Source organism: Dasypus novemcinctus, chromosome 18, assembly GCF_030445035.2.
Source record: "Dasypus novemcinctus isolate mDasNov1 chromosome 18, mDasNov1.1.hap2, whole genome shotgun sequence".
Taxonomy (NCBI): Eukaryota; Metazoa; Chordata; class Mammalia; order Cingulata; family Dasypodidae; genus Dasypus; species Dasypus novemcinctus.
In genome coordinates this window covers 22,402,084-22,414,229 of record NC_080690.1, presented here as the reverse complement: position 1 = coordinate 22,414,229, position 12,146 = coordinate 22,402,084, and the positions used below count along the sequence as shown (strand labels likewise).

The following is a 12,146-nucleotide window of genomic DNA, read 5'->3' as shown; positions in this document are numbered from 1 at the left end:
TTCTGTTTTTTAACATATTTGTGGTTCTTGGAGAGGCTTTACATTTTGGTTTTCCAAAGGTTGCCTTCAGCAACCAGAGAAATGGGAGATAGTGCCTGTAACACTGGCTTCAGTTTCAGAGGAAAGTTTCCTGAAATCACTGCTTCCATTCTCTTGACTTTCTGGGTCCAGCTAAGGCAACAGAATCTATTCCTAAGAGGTGCCTGAAGGAAGCAGCTCAATCCTAAATAGTGCATGGCAGAGCAATGAAAAATCATGCCCACAGGCACAAGCCACTCTGTAGCAAGTCTGGATCTGCATAGGACCATCAAGCCCCTTCACAGACAGCCTCTTCTCTAGGTGTCTCAAAACTTATTACCCTCACTACCCTCCTTCCCCATACACCCACTGCTGGCCTCTGAGACCATTCAAAGGTGGGGGGTGGTAATATGTGAGGCCCCTGAGACCCTCATGCCTCCCACCTCAGGTGCCTGAACAACTAAGCCACCCACAACAACGTGAGATGTATGGTGCAGCAACTCTTGTCAGATGTCTTAGGAAGGCACTCATGAAAGAAAAGGAAATGAACATTTCTTTTTGTTTAAATGTTTGTAAAATACAAAGAAATAGTGGGACTATTTCCCCCAGGAAGTTGAAATAAGAGTAACAAGTCATCACCTTCTGAGAATAAAACAGAAGAAACCCAACACACATACGATGCCTGATATTAAATTAAACACACGTGGGTGTCAACAGGTAGTTGCCAAGCTCAGAATACTCAAAATGCCAAACAACAGCAGGCGACAGCTGAGTATGATGCCACTGTAAGCATAAGCCTAGCCTATGGCAACTGATTCCATGTGGAATAAGGCCCAGATAGGTAAGGGTGGTGACTATGTACAGAATAGAAAAGAGCCAGCAGTGGATAGCACTGCCAGGGGCCACAGGACCCTGAATCTGTACTCTATTCACCACAACCTGGATGAAAGGAACCTCTGACAATGCCCTCTACCTCCCTCTGCTCAGTGTGGGCTCTCCAACACATCTGCTTACAATTAAATAACTTCCAAAGGGTTATCCTAGATGGGGGACCCAAGAACTAGATACCAGACAAAAGCAAGGCCCACTGTCCCTGTAAGGTTGACCAGTGGGGACCAGGCCCCTGCACCTAGCTGCCTTGGGGCTCCTGGGCAGGGGGTCACAAAGTAGTCAGCCATCCTTCTCCAGCCTATGGCACCTACCCAATGTGTGTCTCTGCCCCTCAAAGGAAGAGGCCCCCAAAGGGAAGCTGAGGGTGTGTCTGGCAGGTAGCCACCTGAGGTCACAGAGGCAGGAAGGGGCAGATTCAGAAGCCAGACTGGGTTGTCTTTCCTGTACCTGAACATGCCCCAGACATAAAGCATTCCCAGGGCTCACAAGCCGAGCCTTGGTTATTTTCAGATCCCCTCGCCCTTAGTTTTAGAGCCCCACAAAGGCTTGAACTTAGGCAACGTGGTGCCGCATCCCCCGTACTGAGCACAGGGTTGACAGACACTGCAGCCCAAGCTCAGTGTTTGCTGAGCAGACAGAGGTTACACTGTCTTATTTCACAGATGTGTACAAAAACTCTGATGCTCAGGTTCAGATCCTTAAAAGATAATGTCAAAAGACCAGAGAATACAAAATGAGTGGCTTCAGCCTTGCCTTCCCACTCCCAGTCTTCTGTGAAGAAATCCCACTGAAAAACACAATCATCTTCCAAAGGTACATCATCTTCCAAAGGAAGGTGCATAAGCACCCTAAAACTGTCAGTTACTCAATGCCAATGACCTATTTTGAATTAGTCTCACTGTCATCCATTCAAATTGTCACCAAACTGGTGAGGCACTGGGCTGCCAAGAGGGGCCTAATCCACGGTTCAAACCCTGGTCCTCCCTGACCCGTGTGGAGCTGGCCCATGCGCAGTGCTGATGCGCACAAGGAGTGCTGTACCACGCAGGGGTGTCCCCCGCGTAGGGGAGCCCCACACGTAAGGAGTGCGCCCCGCAAGGAGTGCGTGCGCCCCGTAAGGAGAGCCGCCCAGCGCGAAAGTGCAGGCTGCCCAGGAATGGCACCACACACATGGAGAGCTGACACAAGATGACGCAACAAAAAGAAACACAGATTCCCGTGCCGCTGACAACAACAGAAGCAGACAAAGAAGAACACACAGCAAATAGACACAGAGAACAGACAACTAGGGCGGGGGGGGGGGGCGGGAACGGGAGAGAAATAAATAAAATAAATCTTTAAAAAAAAAAAAAGAGGGGCCTAACCCAGCAGGTATGGTCAGAAACTCAATCCTGTACTACTTCTTAGGGGTGGGGGTGGGGGGAAAGTTTTGTTGTGCCAGTTCTATCTGTCCCTGCGCCTCCCTGGACCTCAGAGCAGACAAATTATATCACCAGCACTTACTGTTACTGAGCATCAGATGCACTGAAAGAGGAGCAGGAGCAGGAGCAGCCTCGGGGACAAGCCTTCTGCAGCAGAACAATTAGGCTCCGCCCACCATCTTCCCCAGGATATGGAAGGAAGCAGGGGACTTGAATTAACCGAGTGTCTGGTAAGGGTGCATGCTCTTCTGGGCACTGTCCACACATTGTTCCTTACCAGAGTATGGATTCAGAAGAAGGGGTGGGGTCAAAGGTCAGGGGCACTTTACAAACAGCAGAGCCACAACTCTGTATTCAAGATTTCAACCCGCTTCTAACAAGCCTGGCTATCTGGTTTCCCAGCCCTTCAGAGATTAGAGGCAGCAAATTGGGGTGGAGCTAGGGGTAGGTCCACTCTCAGAAGGACAGAGAACAAGCCAGAGGACCCCAAAGAAAGAAGCGTCCTTTTATCTCTTTTTGAATAAACCCCTCCCTTTTATAGAATTTTCCCACAATATAAACATCAAAAACCTTAGAAACAGAGAAAAGAAATCCCACCAAGTCACACAATCAGTAGTACTAACAATTTTTATATCTCCCTCCCCCAATCTGTTTTTCTATTAATATTTTTATATGGTTATAATCACCCTACTTTAAAAAAATTCTTCTATAAGCACTACCCACACTTCCACATGATCTTCAGAACCTTTTTTCCAAATATACCTGGCCATTAATAACAAGAATTGGGAAGCAGCTGTGGCTCAAGCAATTGAGCTCTTGTTTACCATATGGAGGACGGGGGTTCGATCCCCAGGACCTCCTGGTAAAAAATGAAAAAAAGGCATCCCAGACATGCGCAACACTGAAAGGCACAGGTCCCTGCATGGCATGGAGCAAAGTCACACACCAAAAAGACAATGACGCAACCAGATAAAACCACATGGGAGGTCCCTGGTTGGGTACCCTGTGCCTCCTAAAGATGACAGCAAGTTGGAGCAACCAACAGGCATGGCAAGTTAACACAACAAGATAAACAACAAGAGACATAAGAAGAAAAAAAACGAGAGACACAACAAAGCAGGGAGCAGCGGTTTCTGGTGTCTCCTAAGGAGGAGCAAGATAGCAAGCTGGGGAAACGGACTTTGGCCCAGTGGTTAGGGTGTCCGTCTACCATATGGGAGGTCCGCGGTTCAAACCCCGGGCCTCCTTGACCCGTGTGGAGCTGGCCATGTGCAGCGCTTATGCGCGCAAGGAGTGCCGTGCCACGCAAGGGTGTCCCCCGCGTGGGGGAGCCCCACGTGCAAGGAGTGCGCCCGTGAGGAGAGCCGCCCAGCGTGAAAAGAAAGAGCAGCCTGCCCAGGAATGGCGCTGCCCACACTTCCCGTGCCGCTGACGACAACAGAAGCGGACAAAGAAACAAGACGCAGCAAAAAGACACCAAGAACAGACAACCAGGGGAGGGGGGGAAATTAAATAAATAAATAAATCTTTAAAAAAAAAAAAAAAAAGATAGCAAGCTGATGCAATGGACAGATGACGCAACAAGAGACACAAAAAGAAGAACATAATGAGAGACACAACAAAGCAGGGAATGGAGGTGGCTCAAGTGATTAAGTGCCTCCCTCCCAGCCCTCCCACATTGGAAGCCCTGGATTCAGTTGCTGGTGCCTAATAAACGAAATAAGGAAGATGAATAGACACAGCAAGTGCAAACAACGAGGGGGTGGGGAGAAATTTAAAAACAACAACAACAACATAATCTTTAAAAAAAAAAAAAAAAGCATTTTAACATGGAGTTGCTTAATTTGACCATTCTGCAATGGCTGAATATTTATATTTTGCTTGATCCGTTCTGTAAGGAACTCTGCAAGGAACCTTTCCACATACATTTTTCCAACCTGGACTCTTTCTTCCCTCTTCCAATATGCTGCAAGTGCGCAGGGTCTCCCATACCATAATGCCCCTGCCAGTCCTCCAGCCACGTCATTGCTCCTTTGCCCTTCTTGGGCTGGTCATAATACTACATTTTGAGGGATAACCTCTACTACCCAAATAAAGGATTGGACAGTAAGGGAAGTCTCTGACCCACCCACCCACCACTGAAACCAGCTATTCCCATCATACTGGGCAGGAGCCAGGAAAAGACACAGACCAATACATAGCCCTGATAACTTGGCCCACATGGCATTAGGAGGAAGGGAAAGGAGAAGGGAGAAGAAGGGAAAGTAAAGGAAGGAAAGGAGGAAAAGAAAGGGAATAGAACTTCGAAGAGGGAGGTCCATGGTTCAAAGGGAACTTGTTTTCTGCTTTGTTTTAAGCAGCATTTGGGACACAGAGTTGGTTACTTAATGGTCAAAGATGTGGGTCAGTACAGCTTGCAGCTGGGCAAAACTGCTCAATTCTTTTTGGAGATGACAAACTGCCAGCCACCTCCTGCCAGAAGGGCAAGCTTCAGGAACTATCAGGAGCAGAAGCTGCAAAAGTCTGCTGGCAGGATTTCAAACAGAATAAAGCCTACACATTTTCCCTGAAAAACAGCAGCCCAAATAATCAACTTCTAAAAGCTGATGTCCATTTCTTCAATGCCTCAGTTGATCAAGCAAAAAATGGTCCCAGGTGCCGTGCAGTCATCAGTCCATCACGCACAACAATGAAGGGGGTTCCCTGACTGGGATGACAGCCCCCTCATCCTGGCCTTTTCAGAGAGGGGTGGGCCTCTGCCTAACAGTGCACTTGCACCCATCCCTCACACCTAAGATGAGGGCAACGCTTTGCTTCCCAGGGGCAGCGTAAGCACTAACTTCACAGGAAGTTCTTGGTGGTTACATAACAGTGAAGTGACTGGAGAATACCAAGAAATTAGGACCTGTGAGCCTCAAAGCACAAATACATTTTAACCCTCCTGAAGCTCCCACCCAACAGATAGCAAATGGCAGGCACTAAAGAAGAATCTGTTAACCACCTGACGGCCAGAACACAAGGATCATATCATATATCTGATAAAGGACTTGTATCTCAAATATACAAAGAACTCTTCCGACTCAACAATAAAAAGAAAAACCAATTTAAAAATTGGCACAGGGTTTGGAGAGACATTTCTCCAAGGAAGATAAATAAATGGCCAATAAGCACATGAAAAGATGCTCAACATAATTAGTGGTCAGGGAAATGCAAATCAAAACCATAATGAGATGCCACCTCGTAATCTCGTATGTGGGAAGCTGATGCTCAACCACTGAGTCACACTAGCTTCCCTGAGTTGATTTTTTTGTTTGTTTTGCCTTATTGTTTGTGGGTTTTTTCCCCCAGGAGGCACCAGAAAGCAAACCCAGGAAGCACAGTGGGAAGCAGGTACTCAGTTACTTGAGCCACATCCACTTCCCTCATATTTTGTTGATGGCAATGTAAAATGGTTTAGTCACTGTGGAAAGAAGCTCAGCATTTCCTCAAAACATTAAACAAAAGAGATATCAGGGAAGCGGATTTGGCCCAACAGACAGGGTGTCTGCCTACCACATGGGAGGTCCAAGGTTCAAACCCAGGGCTTCCTGACCCGTGTGATGAGCTGGCCCACGCACAGTGCTGATGCACACAAGGAGTGCCGGGCCACGCAGGGCGTCCTCCGCGTAGGGGAGCCACATGCGCAAGGAGTGCACCCCGTAAGAAGAGCCGTCCAGCGTGAAAGACGTGCAGCCCAGGAATGGTGCCACACACACGCAACAAAAAGAGACACAGATTCCAGGTGCCGCTGACAATACAGGCGGACAGAGGAGAACACACAGCGAATAGACACAATGAGCAGACAATGGAGGGGGGGCGGGAATAAATAAAAAATACAAAATAAATCTTAAAAAAAAAAAAGACCTATCATTTGAACATGCCCACACAAAAACTTGTACACAATGTTCATAGCAGCATTATTTATAATTGCCAAAAAGTAGAAATAATCCAAATGTTTCTCAAAGGATAAATGGATAAACAAAAGGTAATATATCCATAAAATGGAATATTATTCAGCCATAAAAAGAAATGAATTTCTGACATCTGCTACAACATGGATGAACCTTGAAGACTTTACGCTCAGTGACAGAAGTCAGATGCAAAAGACCACATACTAATTGCATGGTCCTACATACCTGAAATTTCCAGAGTAGACAAATCCGTACAGACAGAAAATATATTAGTAGTTGCCAGGGGCTAGTGGGTACAGGGTTTCTTTTTGGGGTAATGAAAATGTTCTGGAATTAGACAGTGAATATGCTAAAAATCAATGACTTATATACTTTAAAATGGTAACTAATACCTCAATAAGCAATTATTAAAATAAAATATCCTGGTCCTAAAAAAACTCCAGAAGAGTCACTGGGAGCTATGGTCAGCCAGCAGGCCCTTACTAAGCTAGGGGGTCTCCCTCCTAGAGATAAGGACTCACGAGAATAGATGAGGGAAGAGAGGTCCAAGGGGTCTCCAGTTTAGGTCCACTTCCACATTCCAAACTGTCCTTTCACCAAGAGACAGCACAGCTTCTCTGTGCTGGACCCACAGTCTGCACATGATAAAGCCCGGGCCCCATGTTCATGGTTTAGAGACAGCATCCACTTGCCACCATTGGAAGGCCCAGAGAAGAACTGAGTTTGCTATTCCTCCTCTTTGACCAGGGAAATGTATGGACAAAGTTAGGAATGATGCTCCTGCCAACAGAGGAGAAATTACTTCACTTAGGCAAACTGCAGAGGTGGCATGCTAAGGCAGCCACCTAGGGCTGGTACAATGCAGAAGATTGAGGGTTACCCACAAAGGTTATACTTGGCCACCCACAACAGCTCTGCTTCCACAATTTTCTATGGGAATGGGAAAGCACTAAAGCTTATGTGCTCGAAGCATAATTAGCTTAGGCCTCCCCACAGTGAAGGCCCTTCTGCCTCTGGCTAGCCCTCAACACCTTCCAATAGACTCTCTGCCACAAGACTGGAATGGCATGGGAGCCCTGTGCAAATCCTAAACTGGACCTGAGAACCCAAGTGGTTGAGCTAGAGTGCAACAGCTTGAGGAGGCTGACACCATACTTGGGCACAAGCCACCTCCTTGTGTCAGTAAGAGAGGGGGCAGGCAGTCCCACAGAAGCCCAAGCTGCAGCCTTACATAAGGTCAGAAGCTGCTCAAAGGCTTTAGTTGGGGTTCCAGGGGAATGAGCTCCAACTCTTCAAACTCTGGTGACATTAAAAGTCTTTTCCAAAACTATAGGTTTTTGCTTGTTTTTTAAAGATGTATTTATTTCTCTCCCCTTCGCCCCTGCCCCAGTTGTCTGTTCTCTGTGTCTATTTGCCACATGTTCTTCTTTGTCCGCTTCTGTTGTTGTCAGCGGCACGGGAATCTGTGTTTCTTTCGGTTGTGTCATCTTGCTGTGTCAGCTCTCCGTATGTGCGGCGCCATTCCTGGGCAGGCTGCACTTTCTTTCACGCTGGGCAGCTCTCCTTATGGGGTGCACTCCTTGCGCGTGGGGCTCCCCTACTCGGGGTCACCCCTGTGTGGCACGGTACTCCTTGCGCGCATCAGCAGTGCGCGTGGGCCAGCTCCACACGGGTCAAGTAGGCCCAGGGTTTGAACCGCGGACCTCCCATGTGGTAGATGGACGCCCTAACCACTGGGCCAAGTCCTCTTCCCAAAACTATAGGTTTTAACACTACAAAAAGATGTGGCCTTTATCTTCCACCAATTCTTCATGCACTTGAAGACTGTTATCCAACTTGTCTGGATAAGCAAACAGGGTAAAAAAAAAAAAAAGGACAAGGACCCTGTAAATATACTAAAAAATCAGTGACCTGTACACTTTAAATGGGTAAATTATATGGTATGTTAATTATAAAAAATGGCTCGATAAAGCCATTTTTAATAAAAAGCGACAAGGAAAAGATAGTCCAAGATGATCAGGTGTAACATTTTTTTATTACATAATGCCTTTTCTTTTCCTCGGGTTTGGAAATTAAGGTTCAAGGAGACAGTACCTTTACCTGCTCTTTCTCTAAAGATGTCATCTCTGGCCAAAAACAAAAATACCCAGCACTTGGGTGTATTTATCTAGTTTTGAGATCCCTGTAGTCAACCCCCCAACCCAGACATCCAAGCACAAGAGACAGAGTCTAAGCTTACAGCTCTGTGTCTTCTCACAGCACAAGGGACAGGATGGATATACTGCCTGCCGCCCCACCTTGGAGAGGAAGGAACCTGCAGCCCTCACAAGGAAAAGCACAGAACCTGCAATGGCAATGCTGGACACACAAGGGAAACTCTACAAACCCCAAGGGCTTCACCCACCTGTGGCTGGTGAGGAATTTTAGCTCAAAGCCATAAGCGCTCTCCCACCCACATTTCGCTGGGAACTCAGCTTCCAGCTGGTAGGAGGTCCTAGCAGGGCTATATGACAGAAAAGTGGGCTTTGAACGCAGCCACAACACCCCCATATTATTCTCCCTTCTTGCCAATGACAGACTTGCAGCACCATGAGATTAAATGACTTAACAACCACAAAGCCAGTGACAGAACAGAACAGGGCAAGTTCTTAATCCATTCTAAAAAATTCCCCCTCAATCACCAAAAATGTGTCACATGTATACTGCTTTGCCAGATTCTGGGCCAGTGCAGTCCCAGCTCTCCAATAGGCTGCCAAGATGCCAAGAATGAGGCACAACAATGAAGAATGTGCAGAATGAAAACTCCATACCCAAACATGTTCTTCTGGACACCTAACAGCAGTACCATTCCACATAGAAAGAGGAAGAATGACATTAGGAAGCTTCCCTGACACTACCTCCTCTTGTGCTGATCTCTGGAGGCACTCTAAGATGTGTAGGTTTAGTCTTTCTAAAATTTTGAAATAATTTCAAATTTACAGGACAGTTACAGAAATAAAACAAAACCCATACAGAGAATTCTAACATAATCCCTCCCACTCAGTCACCCAGATCCAATAACTTTTAAAATTTTGCCACATTTGCCATATCATTCTACCTATCTATTGGAGGCCACCAAAATCATCTTGGTGGGATATGATGAGGAAGTAGACAAGTGCAGAGCAATGGGGATGGAAGGATATGGAGAGAACCACGTGCTCTCTAAAACACAGTGAACTTACTGGGTACAGGGGAGGAATTGTAGAAGCTAGTTCACTGTCCAGCACTACCAGGCACCAAATAAAGGGCAATCTCTGAGACCCACTTGGAAACTTTGGAGCCAAAATCAGAAGCAGTCATTCTCCAGCTCTGTTCTAGCACTGGCATTTATTTATGCTGTGCACAAACATCTGAATGGGAAACATACCTACATCAGAGCAAATATATCAGATCAATCCAGAGTCAAATCTTACCTCTGCTGCTCAGTTCTCTGTGTACATGTGCACACGGGCACATCACATGGTCTCCCAGAGTCTGCTTCCTCAGTTACTACGCTGAGTCAGGGGAACCCTGACAGTAGGTCAGTCACCAGGATTAGACAAAAGGGCATGTGGGCACAGCACTGGGCAGGCTGATGGTGGATGACTGGTTTAGCTCCCACAACCCCACTCGGTCCATTAGTTCATATACTGAAGGCTATACCAGCATTGGAATCTGATCAAGGAAGGTAGGCCATTCTTGAAAGCCTGGACTTTGGGACATCTGAAAACAAACACCTGTTGATTTGGGATGGCAGAGGAGAAAAGTGAGCATTTATTTCCTTCTTGTGAATGGCTCAGGCTATTCTAGGAACCCTGGCAGACATGGCCACCTTGGTCAGCCTGGGCCTGGGAAGGAGGAAAGGAGCTCCCTAAAAAGGTGACTAGAAGAGACAAAGCTTAGTTCCCCTACACTTCACTTCTCCACCAGGGCTTTCTTTTCAAGCAGCAGGATATTTCCGAGGAGCTCACAGGAATAATTATTTACCCCATAGCACAAGTAAGATTAAACCCATTTGATTTACTCCTTTCTTTTCTATGGCAGTAAATGCAGAAGAAGAAATACTATGTGCCAGAAGGGTGGGACAGCCAGTAAGTAGAGAGGAAAGAGAAACAAACTCTGGGTGGCAGTGAAGCCATGAATCTGTCTCTAACTGCTCTAATTATAAGAGTGTCACTGCCACTCTATTGGGCTCTGAGGGGCTGTATTAGTCAGTCAAAGGGGTGCTGGTGCAAAATACGAGAAACTGGGTGATTTTTATAAAGGGTATTTATTTGGGGTAGGAGCTTACAGATACCAGGCTATAAAGCATAAGTTACTTCTCTCACCAAAGTCTATTTGGAGCGAGATGGCTGCCAACACGTGCAAGGGTTCAGGCTTCCTGGGTTCCTATGTTCCTGGGGCTTGCTTTTCTCTGGGTTCAAGGTTCCTTCCTTCCTGGGGTTGGCTTCTCTTTCCTCTGCATGCTGACTTCCCAGCATCAAGCTCCAAAATCAAAACTCTAACATTAAAAGCCCTCAACTCTGTTCTTTGCTACCCTTGGAGGGTGGGGACTCAATGCCCTAATCATAACTCAATCATGCCCAGGTAAAGATCAGATTACAAGCATAATCCAATATATTTTTTTGGAGTTCATCAATTATATCAAACTGCTACAGGGCCCAACAAACAGCCAACAGAGAACGCCTGTTCCTGAGAAAAGACAGCAGCATGAGGGCGCTGCTTGGGCCAAGCCAGCTGGAGATCCACCAAAGAGCAGGTCAGAAGAGGAGCCACCGCACCTCTGCATGGACAGCAAGAGTCTCCAATGCCCACCAGGCAGATGGCTGACCACACAGCCAGTCCAAACTGTGGCTCTCACTGGCCACTGCAGGTGACAGGACAAGCTGGGGCTCTGAAAAATGACCTGCTGCCTCTCCTACAAAAGCAGCAGTCTGCTGAAATCGCTGCAGTCACATGGAAAGACAAGAATACACTCCAGTCAACCTCAATTCTTTTATCTCTTCAGCTACCCAAATTTTCTACAATTATAACAAACTGCTTTTATAATCATAGAAAATAATTTTCAAGAGTCAGCTGACAGCCACATACAGAGAAGGTTTTTGGATCTCAAGCATCAGACTCTTCCTAGATTGTCACAGGACATGTCAGTGCCAGAGGGACACACTGGGGGACTTGGACTTCATGGCCAGCTCCTTAGTAGACCCAGCTCCCTGAGCCTTGAGATGAAGAATTATCAGAGAGGAGGACAGAGGCTGCACTGGAAGAGCACCCTTCAGAACCTGCGGGAAACAGGCAAAATCTCTGCTGAGCAGAAGGGAGCCTGGACTCACAGGGCACCTGGGGTATCCCAAGCATGGCCCAGAGCACACATGCAGGTGACCATGCTGTGACAAAATGGACTCACCACAGTTCCAACTCACTGGAGAGTCTACCCAAGACTTGGGCAGACCTGGTAGTGGGCACAGCACAGGACCTTAGAAACTGGGGGCACTTGCTACTCGTACTCTCCACATCACATACAAAGAGCAGGCACCCAGTCTGAGAGACATCACACAGGGGACCCCTTTGGCAAAAAAGTCCAAGTCCCTTTCCTGCCTCCTAAATTATCTGAAGAGTTTAGATTAGAGTGATAGGAATCCTTCACAGCAGGGCTCCAGAGAGAACACCCCAGCTCTGAAAGCCCAGTCTCAGACATTCCAGCCTAACTCACGACTATGGGTTTGGGTTTCAACACATCTCAGGTTCCTCATCAGAACAGAAGTTGGACTAAATGACTCGTAAGCTCCATTCCAGACCTGACCTACAGACTTCAATTCTTGGCAGAATGACATGTGTAGAGTGTTCT

The 12,146-nt window shown here is 46.9% G+C and overlaps 1 protein-coding gene across 2 annotated transcripts in view; it reads right to left on the bottom strand.

Annotated features, from left to right (window-relative positions):
- The window catches only part of RANBP10 (RAN binding protein 10), a 91,448-nt gene that overhangs the window by 55,757 nt on the left and 23,545 nt on the right, over window positions 1-12,146 (bottom strand). The window lies entirely within an intron of this gene.